Below are 22673 nucleotides of genomic sequence, written 5' to 3'. Positions count from 1 at the left end.
AGAAACAAATATTTCCATATGTCCAGGTTGAAGTCCCTTTTCAGCAAAAGCCCTGGGGAAATTTACAGCCATTGATGTGTTACCTCGCTAAGTGGCATCTAAAGACAGTGTGGGTGAAAGAGAAATTAAAATCCCAGTATTCTAATGTAAGCGGGACGCGGGTGGCGCTGTGGGTAAAACCTCAGCGCCTAGGACTTGCCAATTGCATGGTCGGCGGTTCGAATCCCCGTGGCGGGGTGCGCTCCCGTTGTTCGGTCCCAGTGCCTGCCAACCTAGCAGTTCGAAAGCACCTCCGGGTGCAAGTAGATAAATAGGGACTATAAATTTATAGGCCTCTCACTAACCAGCTCTGAAAGCTCTTCCCCTGCTTCTTTTTTCAGCCTCTCTGTTTTAATTCCAGGTCAACCATTTTGTTGGGCTCAGAAAAACATGGACTATAGAGGTTGCAGCTGCTCAGCAACTACAGAATGATCTCCAAATGGCTTCCTCAATAGCAGATTGATGCAAATAACAATATGTTGCATAGGAATGTGATCTATTCACCTCTGAAGCCAAGTCTCATGCAGCAAGATGAAAGCACTGTCAATATGAAGTACTCAAACATACTTTACTATATCAGATTGGTCTTGTTTGTGTTTATTATCAGCCTTGAAGAAATGGGCATGGATAAATAAGCTTTTTGATGGGTTTACCAGAAGCAGGAGAGAGAGAGAATTCAGGGGTGCACAGTTGTGCTAAGATGATGAAATCAACTTAACTTCATAGGGATGCAAAAAGGCTGACATGTATCATTTGTCTCATAAAAATATTTTCAAAGATAAACTTACATCTTCCTGATATTCTTCCAAAGGTTCTTCATTCATCCGCTGTTGAAGAGGGGATAATAAATGTATTGACAATAGTCACAATCTTCATCAACTTACCTTTATTCATTTTTATGTCATCCCATGATAAATTTACATTTCCCAGGACTCTCTTAATAAGCTGCCATAGCATAACAGAGAGAAACAGAGGAGGGATGGAGACTGAAAGAGTGGCTGAACCAATACCTCTCTCCTTCCCCCACTGCTGGTGCTGTAACTGTAGCAGTAGATTGGAGTATGGGAGGGTGGAAGGAACTATTCTCTAGCTTGGATAAAAACCCAGCTTGAAAAGCACACAAGGAGAGTCCACAATCTCTGAGGCAGTCTGTTCTACGGTTGAACAGCTCTTACTGACAGAAAGTTCTTCCTGATGTTTAGTATCCTTCCTTGTAACTTGAATCCATTGGTTCAAGTCCTACCCTCCAGAGCAGGAGAAAACAAGCTTGCTCCATCTTCCATGTGACAGCCCTTGAGATATTTGAAGATGGCTATCGCATCTCCTCTCAGTTTCTTCTTTTTCAAGCTAAACATGCCCAGGTCCTGCAGCGTTCCTCCAGCTTCCTGCTCTCACAGTGCCTGTGGGAAGCCTGAAAGCAAAACCTGAGCACAACTTGGGATAATGCAGACATTGCTACTCACATTAAACTGTTTATATATCACATGTTTGTATCACACTTAATACATGAGAAATTATCGTGCAAGGTACGTCATAACCTTGACTGAAGCTACAAAGTCTCATGGATGGCAAAATGATTAACAACATTTTTAATATGGCATTGTCATCCAGCATTTTAGTCTTCATTCATTCCCTTACCATTCTCTTCTTTCCCATTTGAAAGAAAAAATGAATTTGCAGTTTTGTTGTTTCTGCAGTCTCATGGCTAGAGCATTTAAAGGGCTGTCAGTTGCATAAGGTGTTTTCATGGTGCTGTGAATTACAATAGGTTTGTTGCTGTGCTGCGATTTTTAAAATAAATTATCAGATTGTCATATTTAATTTCCTCCTTGTTATTTCCCAACTCCATGGGTGCTCAAGACATTTTCTACATCAACCTCTGACATTTCAGGCAAAAGGGAAAACAAAACAAAAGAGGGAAATGTTCAAAACTATATGGCTTTGTTTGTCAAATAGAGAAAACAAAACTTTCCAAAGGAGATTCACATAGCTGCAACAGAAGCTGAAGCATGGCTTAAGCACAATACAAGCAAACTTTGATGTATACCTTCCCACCTCAGAATTCATATTCCCAGCATGTTTGCACTCCTGTCTCATGTCTCAGCGGCGTCTACACTGGCTTGATCATGTCCACAGAATGGAATATGGCAGGATCCCCAAGGACGTGCTCTACAAGGAACTGGCTTCAGGCACCAGGCCCATTGGCAGACCAACTCTGTGTCTGCAAACGTGACACGAAGGCTGGAAACATTAACCCTGCCATGTGAGAATCCCTTGCAGGCAACCACAGTGCTTGGAGACAGTCAGGTTGAGCATCTGCAGCAGTGACCAGAGGAGGAATGACCACAGGGAGGAGACCAGAGAGAAGAAATGTCATGGTGCATCTGCAAGCACCACCACCAGGTGCCTTCATCTATCTCATCTGTAAAGAAAACATGTCTCTCTCGTATTGGCCTGTACAGCCACAACAGGCACTGTAACTTCCCAACAGCTTGACAACACCCCCAAAGGCATACTCCTCCATTGTCTCCTGAGACAGAAGGATATTAACAACCCTGCCTCAGAATCACTGGGAGCATTAGCAGTACACCAGCCATGTACTGTGGTCTGTTAGGTGCTTAATAGGTTTTCTGGTCTACTATCAGGTGCCATTTTCAACATAATGAGCAAAATTCACTGCAGTTTTGTGCTAATATAAGGATTGGTGCTAATGCAAGAAGATTCTTCTGTCTCCATGTGTCTGCACTATTGCCAACTGTGCCCTGGGGGGTGGGGGCATGGTGCATATGACCCAAGGCGCTTATGAACCATTTTTTTTTTTAATGAAGTGGGCAGAAAGGGAAAGAACTGCCTAGAATCCAAAAACTGAGTACAGTGGTACCTCGGCTTAAGAACTTAATTCGTTCTGGAGGTCTGTTCTTAACCTGAAACTGTTCTTAACCTGAAGCAACACTTTAGCTAATGGGGCCTCCTGCTGCTGCTGTGCCGCCACTGCACGATTTCTGTTCTCATCCTGAAGCAAAGTTCTTAACCCAAGGTAATATTTCTGGGTTAGTGGAGTCTGTAACCTGAAGCGTATGTAACCCGAGGTACCACTGTATGAGTAATAGTGGTGGAGGAGAGCTGAAAATAATGCCAATATATTTCATATCTAGCAACCAATGTTCCCCTTTAGTTTCAGATAGTATATGGATAGACAAGTCTAAAATGCCCAGGACACAAATTTTCACATAGCAGCTATGGTAGCTCATTTACCAGAAATAATGTATTCAGTGTTAAATCTGGAAGTGTATACTTCAGGCATCCCCAACCTTCGGCCCTCCAGATGTTTTGGACTACAATTCCCATCATCCCTGACCACTGGTCCTGTTAGCTAGGGATCATGGGAGTTGTAGGCCAAAACACCTGGAGGGCCGCAGGTTGGGAATGCCTGGACTTGATTCTGACCAAACTAAGCCTCCTGGTGTATATTGTCGAAAAGGAAAGAGACCTGTCATCAAGCTCCTGTTAAACTTGCACATAGCCCACTTGTGTAAATAAAGGCTTGCAGAGAAGTATTGCTATCAAAGCAAGATGAAGTATTAAAATATCGTTTGCTGAAGGTGTTTATTTTCCTTGAGTAAAAATTATTGATCCGTTAGAATTTTTATATAGATATGTAACTTTTTAATAACTTGGTTGTTTGCAATGGTCTATCAAGAGACACATTGTGGTCAAATTCTACAACATCTAATGCTGCTACATAGGATGTTATGCCCGTCTCTCTGAAAAATGCATGTGTGAAGCACCTATTCAATATATTTTGAATAAGAGTCACTGGAGCTTTGGGGCTCAGGAGAAAAGTAGAAATGAAAATTCAAAATACAAATGTGTTTTCATATATTGAAATTAATAGATTGCTGTACCTCTTGGCAACCAGCTGGTAGGTTTAGAATAAAAACCTTTAGAAAACCTAGGTTTCAAAAATATTGGCTGCACTGCTATAGAATTGTGGAGTTGTTTGAATGATATATTTGTGTTCCCTCCAAGCCTGTGATTTTTATTTATGTAAGATGTGAATCTGTAGTACAGTGGCACCTCGGTTAACGAACTTAATCTGTTCCAGAAGTCTGTTCTTAAACTGAAACCGTTCTTAAACCGAGGCACGCTTTCCCAAATGAGGCCTCCCACCACCGGTGCCCTTCTACTATTTGGCTTCCGTTCTTAGACCGAGGTAAAGTTCGCAAACCGGGACACTACGGTTTTGCGGAGTTCTGAAACCGAATAGTACATAAACAGCATTGTTCTTAAACCGAGGTACTACTGTATAAGGAACTGCCTGGTGGTCAAACTAGTCTTTTTGCTAAGTTCATGGCCCTAGCCCAGCCTCTTAAGCATCCTTTGTACATGTCTAAAGAGTTGGTAAAATACTGGTATGTTGCTATAGAAACAACCAGGTAGTGATGCTTCCAGAAGGACAGGGCAGGCTTTCCCCCTTCCCCTTCACTGAATGGAAGACACATGATGGGGAGGTAGGAGAACAGGAAGCCAGGGGCTAGTCTTTATCTAGGTTCATTTGCAGTTGGGAAGAAACAGAGGTTGGATTTGTACAGAAACCAAATGACTTTGGGAACTCACCCAGAAATTAAACGAGGGACCAAGATCTGTTGGAGACTTTATAATCTGAGCTCTCCTGTCTTATATTAGTGGGCATGGAGTTGAGGGTAAAACACATATCCAATGACAATTGTGTGTTATAACTCCAGCAAAAGATCCTAAACCTCTCAGCAGTGTGTGTATCAACATACATGAGTGTTGGTTGCACACATGGGAATCCACGTACACACTTGTAACATTACGCTCAGCCTGCAGATGTAAATAAAATCATATATGACAAAAACACCACAGTCTGCATTGATATTCCTTCCATGAAAACCAAACACAACGTAAGTGCTAGCACCCTTGAAATGTCTTAAGGTTTGGAGAATGAGGTGCCTGTATCAACTCATAAAGTTCAAGGTTAAATTATAGGGCTTGAAAGCACTTGGCTGAGGATGGGGAGGATCAACACATCAAAATCAGCAAAAGAAAATTTGATGTGAATGAAGAGGTGCTTATTTTGACAAATGATGCTAAATTTCAAATGAAGCCCATTAGCAAAATTCCTCAGTTTGTGGAAGAATGATTGCCATAACCCTATTTTGAAATCTATAAATATATGCAGTAACTGCTGAGTACAAGAAAAATCTGTATATAAAACATTTAAAAATATGTTTTCTTAATTGTGGACAGCTCCACCAAGGAGGAGATACTGGATGAAACAATTACGAGTATAAGGATAATAAATATTTAGCTCTTTCTGTGCCACTCATTTTCACTTCACAGCTCTCTCCTTTAGGTTTCCCTGAGAAATTCTTACTTTCTGAACCTCTAATACAGTGATCTGTAACAAATAACGACCTTCATAGCCTCCTGAAAAGGGGCAATTGGCCCCTCAGTCACCAGACAAGTGCAGATAGACTAATGGAGGAACACTGCAGAAAGCCTTGCTTGATCTACCATCTTGTCCCAGAACTTAAGCTCAAAACATGTTGAACATTGAAACTTTTAACTAGATTAAATGAGGACGGAGAGTGCTTCAATAGTGTGTTAAATATTTTATTAGTATATTTACTTGTTCTTGGGAGCCTACATTAGTATACAGTAAGTTACATCTTGATAGCATTGAACTCGGTGGGAGTTTTGCTTTGGTCTGCAAGAGAGAATATTTCTGTCTCTATTAGAGTGTGTACACATACATAAAAGATGTAAAACAAAATTCGGGATTTCTGTGGGATTTATGAGGCTTCATGAATGTTTATGATGTGCCTAGGGGTGATTTCATCATCCAGTGAGTGATCAGAATGTGGTATTATGACTGGGCAGATGTAAACTCATAGTATTTGAGGTTGTGCTGGTCTCATGTGCCAGACCAAAGGCACTGCCTAGCCACATTGGCCTTTGTTACTACACTACCAACTGCTATGTGGTGGGGGACAAAACTGGTACCCAGCATAGAAATGCATCCAAACAGGGTGAAATAAGGGCTCACAGCCAACCAAGTGCCAATCAGGTTGAGAGAGAAAAATTCCTTTCTAGTCCTGTCAACCAGCGACTCAAAATTGCTCAGTGAAGGCTCTAACCCAAGGGTGGGCGGGCAGGAAGCTCTCAAAGCAAAATGGCTGTGAGCTTCAGGGGTAGCAGCCTTGTATAGGCTTCCCCTTCCCTCTTCAGCAAGGGCTCTTGGGACAGCTTTTTCCCATGAGCTCATCACACAGAGAAGATGCTGGACAAAACTTTGCCCAGTATTTTGCTGCAATTTATGGGCCAAAGTGCCGCCGCTGAGCAAAGGCATCCCGTGCTTATTTGGCACAGAACAGGGCTTCCATCAAGATTCCTTAGGTGTGGTGTCTTACTGATTTATGCAGGAAAATGTGTGCTCTTGTTTTATCAGTGAATACATGGACATTGGTACCGTGGTAAGGGCACATGAATGAGCTGAAGAAATGGAAAGCTGCAGAAACCTATGAGTGCACAATGTGGAGTGTGCATTATACAAAAAAATTAAGGAAATTGTAAATCAAACAATGTGTAGTCCAGGATGCAAATAGACTCATCTAGCAGGTTTTGTTTTGTTTTGTTATGAATAAATTCATCCTCAACTAGAGGAGATCTAAGGGAAAACAAGGCAGATTAGCTGAGCCACCGATGATTACTTTTAACAGAATGTTTCCTATTCAGAAACCAGCTCTTATTGTTTAAATAGAAGCTATTATGTCAGGAATCTAAAAGCCTGTTTTCTGGAATGTTGCCATGTAGACAATCCAGTGTTCCTGGTGGGGTGGTGCACCAAATGCTCCATCCTGGAACTGGCTATGAATGCACATGGGGAAAGACTCTAAAGTTGATATGAATGCTACCATTAATATGGAGAACTTATATGACTATAATAGTGATATTTTCCCCAAACTCCATTATGATCTTGAATGAAAGAGTACACACACCCTTGAATTTTTGGTATGTTCCTCATCTCATAACATCCTTCTGGACTGTCTAGAGGGGCTGGGGGCACTGTTATACAGTGGTTCCACTCCTTCCTCCTGGGCCGTGTCCAGAAAGTGGTGTTGGGGGATGAGTATTCAGACCCCTGGGCTCTCACTTTTGGGGTACCTCAGGGTTCTGTCCTCTCCCCCATGCTTTTTAATATCTATATGAAGCCGCTGGGAGAGATCATCAGGGGGTTTGGGTTGGATGTTCATCAGTATGCAGATGACACCCAGCTCTACCTCTCTTTTAAATCAGAAGCAGTGAAGGCATTGAAGGTCCTGTGTGAGTGCCTGGAGGTGGTTGGAGGAAGGATGGCGGCCAACAGATTGAGGTTGAATCCTGACAAGACAGAAGTACTGTTTTGGGGGGACAGGGGGTGGGTCGGTGTGGGGGACTCCGTGGTCCTGAATGGGGTAACTGTGCCCCTGAAGGACCAGGTGAGCAGCCTGGGAATCATTTTGGACTCACAGCTGTCCATGGAGGTGCAGGTTAATTCTGTGTCCAGGGCGGCTGTCTACTAGCTTCACCTGGTCTGCAGGCTGAGACCCTACCTGCCTGCGGACTGTCTTGCCAGAGTAGTGCATGCTCTAGTTATCTCCCACTGGACTACTGCAATGTGCTCTACGCGGGGATTGGTTCCCAGGACGTTTCCTGCATTGGCTCCCAGTACATTTCTGAGCACAATTCAAAGTGTTGGTGCTGACCTTTAAAGCCCTAAACGGCCTCGGTCCTATATACCTGAAGGAGCGTCTCCACCCCCATCATTCAGCCCGGACACTGAGGTCCAGCGCCGAGGGCCTTCTGGCGGTTCCCTCATTGCGAGAAGTGAGGTTACAGGGAACTAGACAGAGGGCCTTCTCGGTAGTGGTGCCTGCCCTGTGGAACGCCCTCCCTTCAGAAGTGAAGGAAATAAGTAGCTATCTTATCTTTAAAACACATCTGAAGGCAGCCCTGTTTAGGGAAGTTTTTAATATTTAATGCTGTATTGTTTTTAACACTCGATTGGAAACTGCCCAGAGTGGCTGGGGAAACTCAGCCAGATGGGCGGGGTATAAATATATTATTATTATTATTATTATTATTATTATTATTATTATTATTATTAATATTACTACTACTACTACTACTATCTCTTTTCTAAAGAGATTGCTTTCACGAAACCAGCTTCAAAATTATGCTTCATTTTTTCATATTGATATAGACAGCTAGACATCATTTTGTATTGCAAGATGCAATTTCATTACAGAATTTAAAGTTGCACGGTGTTACATAACACTTTTATAGCTTGCAGTCTGATTTCTTACAATATATCTTTGCCTTCCATAGTAAAAGGAAACATAAGGGAGCAGAAATGCCTGTTTGTCTTCTCAACATAAAATTCAGACTAGCCATACATAAATTGTTACAATAAATGAATGCAAAAATTATTTTAGTCCTAGGTTTAAATCCCTCCTAAAACAATATCCTTCCCAGTAAATAAATAAATACAAACTATGACTAAAGTTTTCTTAGGTTTTCTTTTTTCTTTTCTTTTTTTGAAAAAAGATATTCAACATGTTATATCTGGCTTTATTTAACAATATGTCTTGTTATTGATTATTCTGCAAGACTTGTTAATAAGCAGCTGAAACGCCAAAGTAGCTTACTGGATATAGTGATGGAATTCCCTTATGTTTATTCTGGAATGACTGACAGCACAATCCTATGCATGTATACTCAGAAATAAGCCCCACTGAGGCCACTAGGGTTTACTTCTAAGTAAGTGTATATATAGGATTGCAGCCTAAGAAGCAGGTATCTTCAAGCCTCTCCAAAACCACCAATCAATTGTGAGTGGCAAAGCTAAATTCATACTAACCTTTTCAGTATCAGTTAATTTGCCCCCTAAAATTCAGGATGGGTTTTTGGAACCACAATTAATTGCCTGGAAATAATTGGCAGCACGTGTTAATCCTGCAACATTATTATTTTTTTCTGATGAAGAGTGAGAAGAGGAAAGAAGGCAAAAAATGATTGTGTACTGTAAACGAGCTCTCACATTTACTTGCTTGTATTTGCTCCTGTGTGTAAATTAAGTACTTGTCATCTCAAGACCAGCATATACTTAATGCAGGTTCTATGAGTAGATTCTGTAACCTTTTTGTGTGTTTTAAAGCGCAGGGCAACAAGAAAGTTTTGCCTGATTTAGAAAACCTTTGCAAGTGCTTCCCCAAGAAAAAAACACATACCTTCTAAACCTACTGGTCTCAGACCTTTTGGGGGAAATATTCCAAATACGACGGTATAAAATGGTTTTATGTTTGGATCACATTTTAATAGAAAATAGAACACTGAAAGAAACTTGCACAAACTCACTCAAGGAATACCATTCTCAGTTATATCTCGATGTAAAATTTGTGTTCCAAAGCTGATTTTGTCTAGTTCTAGTTGTGATTCCATTCTTTCTGCTGTAATAAATGCTTACTTTACTTCAAGGCTCCAGATGTTTCCAATTTGAGATGCACTGCATCATAGGATTTATAGCTGAGGGCCTGCAGAATAGAAAACTCAGCAGACTTGTTCTCTGTTGCTCCAGACAGAAGGATAAAAATTGCAAAGAAGCAGATGTTGGCTAAATGTTTGGAGAAACTTCTCAACGATGGGAAAAGGCACCTTAGGAGTTGATGGGTTCTCTTTCCTTAAACTAGAGATCTTTCATCTGAAACTGGATATTTATCTGCCAGGGATGCTGTAGCTGAAATATTCCTACATCAAACAAGAGATGGGGCTATCGGAACCGCAAGTCCCTTCCAGTTCCAAAAGTCTATGATTCTATCAATCATTTCTGATTTCTGTGCCCGTGCATTTTCCTTTAGTCTGCTAACTTTTCATAGTGGGATTTGGTGAATTACAGTGTGCGGCTGGGTGGGAAAGAACGGTAAAATATCATTAAAATGCAGGTGTTTAACATATACAGAGTGCTCACTGATGTGTGACAACAATGAAGTGAAGTTTTGTGGGATCAGTTGAAAGCAGGTGGGTTTTTGTTCGGCTGCCAGAATCTTTGGAGCAAAAACACGAATCTCTGGAACCATAGTATTTAATCTGGATTCCTGGAACTGCAATGCTCAACCTGAATTCCTCTTTTATTGGTAGGTTTTGACAGCAAATCTAAACGATTGCCAACCTCTTTTTAATTGACTCGTCCATCATAGTTTCTGCAGGTGTCTGTACACAGGGCAGGTTTTCAAATCCATGTCTATGTCTCTGATACAAACCCAAGGCATTATTCCTTTCTTCTTTTTTCATTCCATGGCAAGTCCCTGGTATATTTTCACTTCTCTCAATTATAGCTTTATTGTTATTTTCATCTTGCAGTATCTACAGTATCGATTGGCTTATAGTTCTTATTACACTGATCCATCATAACCTAGCTAATCTATCCGATCTAGGATGAGAATGGGAAACAAACAACAAAAAAATCCTTGACTGTTGGAATGTCCCAGGAGGGAGAAGTCCTTTAGGGTTTTTTTTTATAAAGGCTGGCTGCAGTAAGTGGTTGTAAAAGTCTTCTGTACTGGATGCCAAGAAACAAGTAAAAAAAAATCTATTGCCAACTTCTGAAGGGTAATTTTGGCAAGCAATTTATTTCTCTGTATATAATCCCTTGAGGCCAGGCTTGTGCACCCATATGCTGCATTGACAATACACTGGACTGAATAACCACATTTAAGCATGTATTTTACTATATTACATATTATGCATTCGTTATATTTATGTATTTATTATAAACATTTACAACTCACCCTTGACCATGGGGGATATACCTCAATCACTGTAGCGATTAAAACAACTCACACATGAAACCAGCAGCTAAAATAATAGATAAAACTGTATTTTGAAGCCACACTCAAAACATAGAACCACTTACAAAGGCAAGACTATTATAACTTTCTCATCTTTCACCTCTAAGCCAATGGGCTCACCTTGTCAAACACACACCTCCAAAAAGATTTCAATGTTGGGTCCAGATGCACTGCAGAGGAGAAGGCGTTCCATAACTTAAGGGCTGCAGCAGAAAAGGCTGTCTTATGCGCTGCCACACCAAAATTTCACAGGGCACAGAGACCTTTAACAGGGTCTCTCGTTCAAATCTTAACCCCCAGGCATATCTATGTGAGGGTGGTACTCCTTCAGATACATGGAGTCTGTTTAGGGTCAAAATATGTCTTTCAGGGCTGCTTCACACATGACTACTTGCAAAATGGAATTTAATTGAAAAGTCAGGAAGAGCCAGCACATAACAAACGGTATCCATGTTCCCCAACTGCACTAGTGAATATTTTGGGAACCAAATGTCTAGTGCCCCCACATTGCACATAGGAACGCCAAAAGGATTTGTTCTTTGTGAATTTCTGTACAACTCAGCTGCATCTCTTGAACGAATGTGCAGGCAGAATGTAATGATTCACCAAATTTGTACTTTCTGAAATATTGCAATGCATTTCCCTGCAGTTAAAATGTATCAAGATTCTCACTGAACTTTTGAGAGGAAATCACATTTATGCCACAATCCCCTGAATGTCTATTCCTGGTTTTTACTCCCAGGAAAATGTGCATAGGGCTGTATTCTTAAATATGAGCTTTGAAAGAAAAGACACATTTCAACATAGAGTAAAATAGCATTCAGATACAAATACTGAATGGTATTTCTAATAACTTCAACTCACCAGTGCATCACAGTGCCATATTCAACTAAAGGAATAGGCATTGAACAAGCATCCACTATTTTCTTCCCGTTGCAATTACACTGGTACCTCGGGTTACAAATGCTTCAGTTTACAAACACTTTGGGTTACAAACTCCGCTAACCCGGAAGTAGTACCTCGGGTTGAGCACTTTGCCCCAGGATGAGAATGGAAATCCTGGGAAAGCATGGCAGCAGCGGGAGGCCCCATTAGCGAAAGCACACCTCAGGTTAAGAACGATTTCGGGTTTAGAACAGACCTCCGGAACAAATTAAGTTTGTAACCTGAGGTACCACTGTATTGGAGTACAGGCAGAATTCTTGCTTTAATAATTAACGGTCTTATATGCCAGTATTCACTGCCTTGGGCTTTAATGGGGTGGAAAAACCTTAATACTCATTGATCTTTAGCAAACCAGTGAAGGATTTCCTTCCTTGATAAACCAGAATAATTTGCATCAGTAGTTTACACACTTTTTAAAATAAACATATGTGACATATCTCTTCAAAATTTGGAATAAAATGGGTAAATGTGTCACTTTACAGCATGTTGTAACTATATGTACCTGTGACAGTTTTTATTGTATCAATTTGAAATTTGGCAGATTTGTAGATTTCATCTGCTAGATCATGTATGCCAATTTTCAAAATGTTAGCCAAACAGATGTCATTTTGATAGAATGTTGACACTTATAAAGGTGTCCCAGCCTTCTATGGAAACATCTCCTTCCATGGCAGACAAGCAGTGGCTGGCCCAAGGTCACTCAGTGAGCTTCATGGCTGAGTGGGGGATTTGAACTCTGGTCTCCCAGGTCCTAGTCTGAAACTCTAACCACTACACCATCCTGGCTCTGGTCAGTCAACACAAGTATTTCTGCTTGCCAGATGGGGCAACCATCCCTCATCTCCTTCACCTGTGCCCTATTCTGTGAGTTCCTGCATTGCAGGGACTTGAATTAGATAATCCTCAGGGTCCCTTCAAACTCTGCAATTCTATTATTCTTCCGTAGACTGGCCTCAGGCAGAACCTATCCCCTACCCCTAGGTTGAGTAGAAACTGGGTTTGCATACTGCTGATAAAACTGTATCTATTACAGGTTGGGAATTTGTGGACTCCCAATACCTATCAGCCCCAACCAGCATGATCAATGGTCAGGGATGTTAGCAGTTGTAGTTCAGCAGGATCATGAAGGCTATAAGTTCCCCAACTTTGCTGTGTGTCAGTCACAAATCAGTGCTCCTTCTCCCCCCCTCCCATTCACAGAATGGGGTTGTGCAAAGCGCTGATTGGATGGTCCTTTCAGCAGTCACCTGCCTATAATTCTGGACCCTTGCCAGTGGTATTATCCTTCTTTAAAGAGAGGAGCATTCCTGAAGTCCTGATTGTGAAAACTGCAATCAGGGCCCTGAAGCACACCTGAGGTGTTATCATCTAAGGAAGGTCTTGAAACCAGACTTTATCCAGAAGCCTGTCTGTTGTCAGCTCCTTAGAGCATTCTGTAACGTGGTAATATTTTTTGTGCCCAAAGCCCTGCAGAAATGTACACTTTGTAATTGTATCATACGTTGCCTTACTTTATTGTAAATTTCTTGTCCCCATCAGTATATTGTTGTTACAGTTGTGGTGGTTCAGAAATCTACAGACATCTCCATGGAGGCACTTTAAAAGATAATCAGAACCAAGAAGAAAGCCGACCAAAAATATTTTAAAGCCAGAGGTTGCACATGTGGTGATTGAAAGATAGAGAGAAGCAGACCCTCTTTGCTTTTTCATAGAATTGTAGAGTTGGAAGGGACCATGAATGTCATTGTTATGTACTGAGTTGAATAGGATCCAAAATGCAGTAGTCTGATTGGGCCTAGAACAATAGGATGCAGAATGCAGCAGTCTGATTGGTCCTAGAACAATGCCGCAGTATGATTGGTCCACAGGAGCCACCCAATCCAGCTCCAGGTGGAAGTGAATCCACAACCTGATTGGTTTACAGGAGAATCCTGGAATTAGCCAATCACGTGCAGCCCATTGTGTAAATAATGTATATAAAGCAGATATTGTGGGGGAACTTCCATTCCTCCTCACCACTATGAGCTGAATAAAGAGCATGAAATCCACTCTCGACTCCGAGTATATTTCAGTCACCTAGTCCAACCCCCTGCAATGCAGGAATCTTTTGCCCAACGTGGGGGTCAAACCCACAACCCTCATATTAAGAGTCTCACGTTCTCCCAACTGAGCTATCCCAGCTGTACTCACTGTGTAGTAAAATATTTTCCATTACACATATAGTTTGTCTCCATCTCTAGGTGATCTAACCATGCTTTCTGATAGTATAGTGATTTTCTTAGAAAGTATATGTGGGAGCCTTTCATTAATGCCACAGGAAGAATTCTGCAACGTTAAAAGCCACAGATTTAAAGCACTGGAATTAAGCTATCACTCTGCTACATCTGCCTTAATGGATGACTTTGCTATAGAACTCTTGATGACTGTAATCCAATTTGATGTTTCATGTTTTCACAAAATGTGAAAGGAGATATATATTTTATCTAAAATAATGCAATGACATGAAGGATGGAAGAGCTGCAATGAACGTTTGGAAAACCAGAAAGATAGAAGTCACTTTTTTTAAAAGACAGAAATGTTCCTTTTCTTGTGAGTCTACCTTAAAGGAGAGGATAAATGCAGACTCACTGCTCTTGGCAGTGGGCATACTTGCCCTGCCTGCACAGGTGAGGGGACAGGAGTCCTTTCCGTCTCCTGGTGGTTTCAGGCAGGACTCCTTCGTACAGATCAGAAAGGAAACTTTTCTGCTCTGGGATGCATGTGAAAGTGGGGGGTGGTTAAATTCTGGCAGCTGCACCCTCAGCTACTCCAGTTTCCATGGTTTCCAGCCACCCTCCCTCATTTTAATTTACTGTTGCTTTGGACATGACCAGTTGCTAGTTCACAGAGCTGGGAAGGAATTTTACTCTCTGTGTAACTGGTCTCTTTGCAGAGAGGTTTTTCCTGTCCTCATACCAATGAATCTCTCTGCTACGCTTGAAGCTGTTTCCTTTGTCACAACTTTTGTGGAAAGTATTATCGATAGCTGACTTTCACTACTACTACTACTTACTATTTTAACATTTATTTATCACTCTTACCATTTTCACATTTTTGTACATCAGTATACCAGATGCTGTAAAAAAAAGAGAGAGCATAGAAATGACATAGAAATAGCATGTGCACACACACACACGGAGAGAGAGAGAGAGAGAGAGAGAGAGAGAGAGAGAGAGAGAGAGAGAGATATTGCTGAGTAATAAAGAATACTTTACTTTGTTTGGTACTTCTTATATATGATCACTTATTGCCAGCTAGTGACATTAATGGTTAGTGATTCCTGATGCAACAGTTGTAAATTCTGTATATTAACAGTCCCTGCATAAAAAACATACTGTCGAGAGTCCCATGGACTGCAAGAAGATCAAACCTATCCATTCTGAAGGAAATCAGCCCTGAGTGCTCACTGGAAGGACAGATCGTGAAGCTGAGGCTCCAATACTTTGGCCACCTCATGAGAAGAGAAGACTCCCTGGAAAAGACCCTGATGTTGGGAAAGATGGAGGGCACAAGGAGAAGGGTATGACAGAGGACAAGATGGTTGGATAGTGTTCTCGAAGCTACCAGCATGAGTCTGACCAAACTGCGGGAGGCAGTGGAAGACAGGAGTGCCTGGCGTGCTCTGGTCCATGGGGTCACAAAGAGTCGGATACGACTAAACGACTGAACAACAACAATGATAGTCAAACATGACTAGGAAAGAGTGATTGAAGAGTTCAAAGGTTTTCTATGAAATGTGCTGTCAAGCAAAGATAAGATGAAGGTGGGGAACTTTTAATTTCTCATTACCCAAATAAAAAAGGGAAGTCAAAGTTTTTACTTCAGTGTAGTAAAGATTAGGAAATGTGACTATTTTTGTAGCTTGTTCAACTCTTTCTTTCACTAGTCAGGTGAAGGTAAAACAATTACTAAGGAAACAAATCAGCAAAATTATGCAAACATGTTTTTCTAGGATACATGAGCACTGAATCATATTTACGATTCTTTTCAGTAGATATAAGAACCGTCCATGCTTAATTACCTTTTTGAAAGGAGGCCAAAATACACCAATCAGTAGCATTCTGTTCAAATACTCTGTTTCTACACAAATGGTTTCCAATCTCACTTCTACAGAGCTGTCATCTAAGAGTACAGCAAAATCCCAAGGTGCTCTGTGCAAACATCTCTAAAATACACGGCAAGACTGTCAATATGATTTTAAATCACAATAAAAAGGTAAGTATCCCCCCTCCCCAAAAAGCTATGGTTAAAAGTAAATAATCAGCAGCAGTTTTTCCATGCTACAGTATTGAATTTATAGTGACTTCTGATGTATTCTGGTGTAACTAAGTAGTAGATCATACTTGAGCTGAATGTAATTGATCAGGTGAATTGCTAATATTTGTTAAGTGACCAGACATTGCAGTGTGATGCATATTCATTCCATCTTTTGGGAATTGTTTCCTGAAGCAAATATTAGTAGAATAGCAGGAGTTGAAGATACAGACAGATGGTGCAATATTTTCCCCAAACTATAGCTGTTCATTTCTTGGATGCCCTATAATAAGTGAAGAGAAACCATCTTCATATTCTGTTCCAGAAAATATTATATACACATTTCTTCCTTATATTTCTCCATGGAATAATATGACAAACTCAGGCATGTGATCCTCAATCAGAATGCAGAAATTGTTATATTTTTCATCGCCCAGTCTATTGATATTGTTCTGTACATATTTGAAGTTATCAATGTGTTGAGTTAAAAGAAAAAATATTGCATGAAGAATTTGAGCAATAAGTTCAGCCATCTTTGGAGGAGAGCCAGTGTGGTGTAGTGGTTAAGAGCGGTAGACTCATAATCTGGTGAACCAGGTTCATGTCTCTGCTCCTCCACATGCAGCTGCTGGGTGACCTTGGGCTAGTCACACTTCTCTGAAGTCTCTCAACCTCACTCACCTCACAGAGTGTTTGTTGTGGGGGAGGAAGGGAAAGGAGATTGTTAGCCGCTTTGAGACTCCTTAAGGGGAGTGATAAAGTGGGATATCAAGTCCAAACTCCTCCTCCTCCTCCTCCTCCTTCATCTTCTTCTTCTCTCTCCAGAATACCCATGAGAATGATGCTATATCATTATATCCTATCCCAAATGTCAACGGGGATGTCACTGAGCTGAAGATTGTTAAGCCACCACTTGAAGCAGCCAGCAGAGAAACCTTTTCTTGTCCTGTCCTGTAGAAGTTACCCCACCCCCGAAGTCTATGCCAAATACTTAAATTCAACACTAAACCAAGTAGCCCAGGTGAAATCAGTAACCAACTCACCAGCACCAAGAGCAAACCAGACTTTGTGGGGGACATGCTTGTGCAGAGGCTGGTGGTGTGGAGGAGACACCTGGGAGACTGCTGCCTGCCCTAATAGGCAAGGGCCAAATCAGCATCATTTGCTGTGAAAGTGGTAAAGTGTCAAAGACTAAGGCTGCACTAGAAAGCCAGTGTGTTGGATGACATCAGGCTTTTTAAAAACTGTCTTCGGAAATTAGCTGTGCATCTGCCCGAACTGTTACTCACCTGACCATCTACTTTGGGCTGCATTCTGCCCAGAACTCTGAGCATCGGGTGGGAGATCTGAAATGATAGCTTAACACTTAATTTGTGTAAACAGGTATTTCCTCCTTCGTATGATTCCTTGCTCCATAATGTAGTGCTCCCAATTCCCAGGAGGAGCTTATTTGTGTTCAGTTCAAGTCATGTAAGTGCCAACCTCAGACCAGGGCTTGCAACAGTCTGGGATGGACCCAGCAAGGATGGTAATATGGGGGGGGGGGTGAGGGTACCAAATTCTGCCCCAATCTCACCTTCATGTAGGGTTGGAGGAGAAATGTCTTCGGTTCACATTGTAATCCAGACCTTCCTAATTTACACATACAGAACCAACAAACAACAAACAAACCAACAAACAAATCACATCACAGCTCTCCAAAATTCAAAGTTCTCTGAATTTTGTAATGCAGTTTTCTAATAAAAAATTCAGCACAAAAATGCACATTAATAATAATAATAATAAACATTAAAAATAAATATTAGGAGAGAGCACTTGCCCCCCCCCAAATGTGTACAGTGGACCCTCTGGATACGGATTTAATTCATTCTGGGGGTCTGTGCGCACCTGGAAAATCCGTAACCAGAGGCGCTGCTTCTGCGCACGCACGTGGTACAATAGAGCGCTTTTGCGCATGCACGAGTGGCGAAACCCGGAAAAATACTTCCGGGTTTGCCGCTTTTGCAACCTGAAGATTACATATCCAGAGAGGTACGTAACCTGAGGGTCCACTGTATAAGGGAAGATTGTGTACAAAAATGTATAAATTAGAAGAAATGTGCATGAAAATTCGTGCAATTTTTCATCTGGACGTCTTAAAGTAAAATTTTCAAATTGCTGCAGAAATGGGAGGATGTGAACTTACAGTTGGCAACATGGAACACTGAGAGAAACCAAAATTGGCAACTTAATCCATCTCTGCCTCCATGCATTGTTTGAACTCATTGAGCCTTATTTCTGAAGGAGGTTACTGCTGAATAATGAACAGTGAGGAGAACAGAGAATCAATAGCAAGGAGCATGTGCTGAGATGGATTAAAGGAAAGAAAACTAGTGTGGTGACATAGTCACAAGCATGTCCTGGATGGATCCTTTGCCACTGGATATTACTGTGACAAATCTGAGTCCTGCAAGACTTGGGAAGTGTCATGTGCATGTTTTATTATTATTATTATTTTAAAAAATCACTAGATTTTCTAATTGGAGGATCAGGGGATCCAGATATGACACACCACTGCCATCAGTTTGGGAGCAGAGGGAATAATGGTATTTGGTTTTTCTGCAGTTAAAAAAATATCCCTTTGAATTATGATTAGGTTCATAAATAAGCTGATTCCTACCTGAGCTGCCCAACCCCTTTCCAAAACATGTCCAAAACCCAATCACTTTAGGTTTCTCTCTGTATGTAGGTGTGGCTTGTTAGATGCAGGCTGGTGTAGCCAAGGGGGCTGGATTGGACTCTTCCAGAAGGAATGTCAAAGCTTTGGATCCAGCAATCTATGGTCATCTCTGCTCCATCCTCACCCTGGTCCTGCAATACCCCATTCCAGGGCCCTTCACTTGCAAGCATTATTTCTGTGATGAAAACCATCCCTTGTCAACCGAGACCAGCAGGCACCAGTGGACTTTCTCTATATCCTAATCCCTTCCAGCAGCAAAGATTCAGATTACTCACTAATTTAACCATGGAAAATCAGCTAATAGTATTTTACAGCTGAAACGTGTGTGGTTAAGAAATCTAAATGTCTTTTGAAGCTAAATATATTTCTTAGAGATTGTTAAGCCTAATTTTTCATGCTGGGTTTTAAGGGGGAAATGTTCTTCTGACAAACATACGACCTGGGCCTTTGATTCCTAGGCCATACTTTCTTTTGGCTTTCCTGCAGCACCCAGTAATGTCAATGGTTCACCCATACAGCATTCACCCAGAAGTTCCCTAGTGTTGTAGTGGTTAAGAGCAGTGGCCTGGTAATCTGGTGAACCAGGTTTGATTCCCTGTTCCTCCACATTCAGCTGCTGGGTGACCTTGGGCTAGTCACACTTCTCTGAAGTCTCCCAGCCTTACTGGGGGAGGAAGGGAAAGGAGATTGTTAACTGCTTTGAGACTCCTTAAGGGAAGTGAAAGGCAGGGTATCAAGTCCAAACTCCTCCTCCTCCTCCTCCTCCTCCTCCTCCTCCTCCTCTTCTTCACTTACTATGTCACATTTTCATGTTTTGCAGACTGTTAGTATTTGGAAATGTTTATTATTAAGGAAGATACAACCACTGCATTTTGAGCTGTGGTGAATTTTAAAAGAGCTCATCATTAGGAGAAAGGGAGAAACTCTCCAATAATTACGGTGCAGCAGTGGGCTCAATTTGGCTATGTTTGTACTCTATAGCATACTTAGCATAATAGGTAATCCAGCTCTGGCTCTCTATTGCTACTATTAATTGCTTATGCTTAGGCTGCTTGAAAGGGGCTATCAGACTCTTTATAAGCCACAGAGGAAAAAATATTTCCTGCCTCAAGAAGCGGAACTGCCGGTATAGTTACCCACTGTCACCTGATCTTCATTATGGATGCTGTGCATTGAAGGATGTCAGAGAAGAACCAGAAGAGTCAGGATGTAGCTCTGGAATGCAAATGACTGCTTAGCATGTATGAAGCACAACATGAAACCTCTGGATACTGGTGAATAATTGAACCAGGAGACACCCCAGGTAAAAGATACATGCAGTGCAGGAAAGATGTTTCTGAAATATTTCTTTATAAAGTAGCCTTAATAGTTAGGAAAGCGTTTGGTGAAGTTTTTGTTTTTTTAAAGAGTTCTGTAGCTGGTGATTGGTGGCCACATTTTGTGGAAATGAACACAAATCTATTCTCCAAGATAAAATAACTATATTATTCTTCCATGGAAGTGGATCTCTTGGGAGGGAGATCTTTTATAGTGGGTTCAAAGAACCTACTTTGTGAAGTTTTCCATAGTCTCCCTGTTTTGGAGTGAGGCATGCAGAACGCTATGAGGAACCGGAAACAAACTCTCAGATCTCAGGACAGGTGACAAGTTCAAAGCCACATGAAAGCTGGATGAAGGCTGGGGTATCTCCTTCATCAACAAGTTGTTCAGACTAAGGCAGAGGTCGGCAACCTGCGGCTCCGGAGCCGCATGTGGCTCCTTTAAACCTTTGCTGCGGCTCCGGGGCGCCTCTTCCCTCATGGTGCAGGGAGCGAAGAAGAAGAAGAGGAGGGCGGCGGCAGGAAGGCGCGCCAGGGCGCAGCGGCGGTTCTCCCTTCAGGTGGACACTGTTGCCACTGCCACCGCTGGCACCTGCCACACACGGGCGCGTCCACAAGCAGGAGTGCTCCCTTTCGCCGTCGGTCGCAGCAGCCCGCCCGCCCTCAGGCCCCGCGCGCTGCGCCGCTTGACGTTGAGAGCCACCCACCCAGGCCACGCTCTCCTCAGCCCCGCATGCGAGGCACCTGAGGCGAGGGAGAGAGCGCACACACGCTCGAGGGAAATGGTGGGTTGGGGTTGTGTGTGTGTGTGTATGTGTGTGTGTGTGTGAGAGAGAGAGAGAGAGGGGTGGCGGTGGTGCTTCGGGATCCTTTTCTGTGCCTTGCTTCTGAGTGGCCGCCGAGTTGAGGGAGGAGGGGGTCCAGAGGTAGCTAGCAGGAGAGGCGGGGGAGCACGAGAGCAATTGCAGAGGGAGGGGGAGCTGTTAGGCACCAAAATCCTGCATGCGGGATTTCCCCGTTCTCTCGTGCCTATGCAATTCCTGCCCTTCTCCCTTCCCCCTCGAGATTTGCTGCAGAGACAAGCAAATGAAGAAGAAAGGGAAGAGTATTAGCTGACATGTCCCCGGATCCCATGGAAAGCACCACAGAGTCCTTTGCTTACCAGCTCTTTTTATTTTAAGTTGGCTTCAAACCTGTAATTGTGTAGGTGTATGTATGTATACATATACACACATAAATATTCATATCTCTTCCCTCTCCCCTTCCTTTCACCCAGTTTCTCTGGCACTGGTTTATAAATGCTGCTATGTAGAAATGATGAGAAAGTTGCACCAGCAGAAGGAATGGATATGTGCTTTTAGTAAAAAGAGAGGGAGTTGAACTACAAGGAGGGACAGACACTTTTCTATGTATTAATTTGTATAATGCCCTCTATGCACATGGTGCTTTGCAAAAAATGGATATGAGAGGTACCATTCCCCTCTTTGCTATCTGAAATAGACTCAGGGAAAAGAGAGAGAATGGGGGAAGGGGAAGAATGTGTGGTTATTTACATTTGGCTTGTTTTGCGGCTCCCAGTTGTTGTTTTTTCTTCGAAAACGGGTCCAAGTGGCTCTTTTTGTCTTAAAGGTTGCAGACCCCTGGACTAAGGGAAGTCATCCAGTCTTAGCATCCTTATAGCAACCAATAGAGTGGTTGTCACATCTCAATCCAGGAAGATTATAGGCTGCAAGTGGTCTTTCTTAATTGGAATTCCTGTAGTTCCCTTCTCCAACCAGCAGCTTAGATGCCTCATGAGCCTAAGTCTGTGGTGTGCATTGGGAGTTCCAAAGCACTTGAAATTTGGAATACACATGCATCCAAATGCACTAGCTGTGGATTTATCGGAGGGATGGATGTGCAAATGCAGGCTGTAATGACTATGCCAATGATCATTCTAAATTTAATATAATTCCATATGTTCACTGCTGTGGCTATGGCTGATTTAGTATAGTAGTTGTGGAGTGCTATATTGAGGCAATTGTTGCCACTGTGGTGTGTGTATTTCAAGAGAACCGTGAGTAGGAGCAATCAATTTATATATGAAGCAGAACTGTATGCTGCCTTTTTTCCCTGGATTGTGCTTTTATGGGGGAGTTTTCAAACTGTTTTCAAAGCTGATCTCCAACAAATACACACCAAAAACCAACATGTCATAGAGGAGGCTGGCCTATATATTTGTTAAGGGACTACTCAAGCATCCATGCATGTGCACAATTTGCTTCCTAAATTCAAAAATTAAGTGCTGTACTTCACTCCATTTATATATAGATTGTGGCCCCATCTTTGCCCTGTATCTTTCCATTGGTCCTTGTTTTTGATGATGAGCTAAAAGCAATTACTCTTTGAGAAAGATATCCATTTTAAAGAATAGAATGCGGAAAACTGCTACTCCTTGTTGAATGGTTT

Source organism: Podarcis muralis, chromosome 1 (genome assembly GCF_964188315.1).
Source record: "Podarcis muralis chromosome 1, rPodMur119.hap1.1, whole genome shotgun sequence".
Classification (NCBI taxonomy): Eukaryota; Metazoa; Chordata; class Lepidosauria; order Squamata; family Lacertidae; genus Podarcis; species Podarcis muralis.
This window is presented reverse-complemented; position numbering follows the sequence as displayed.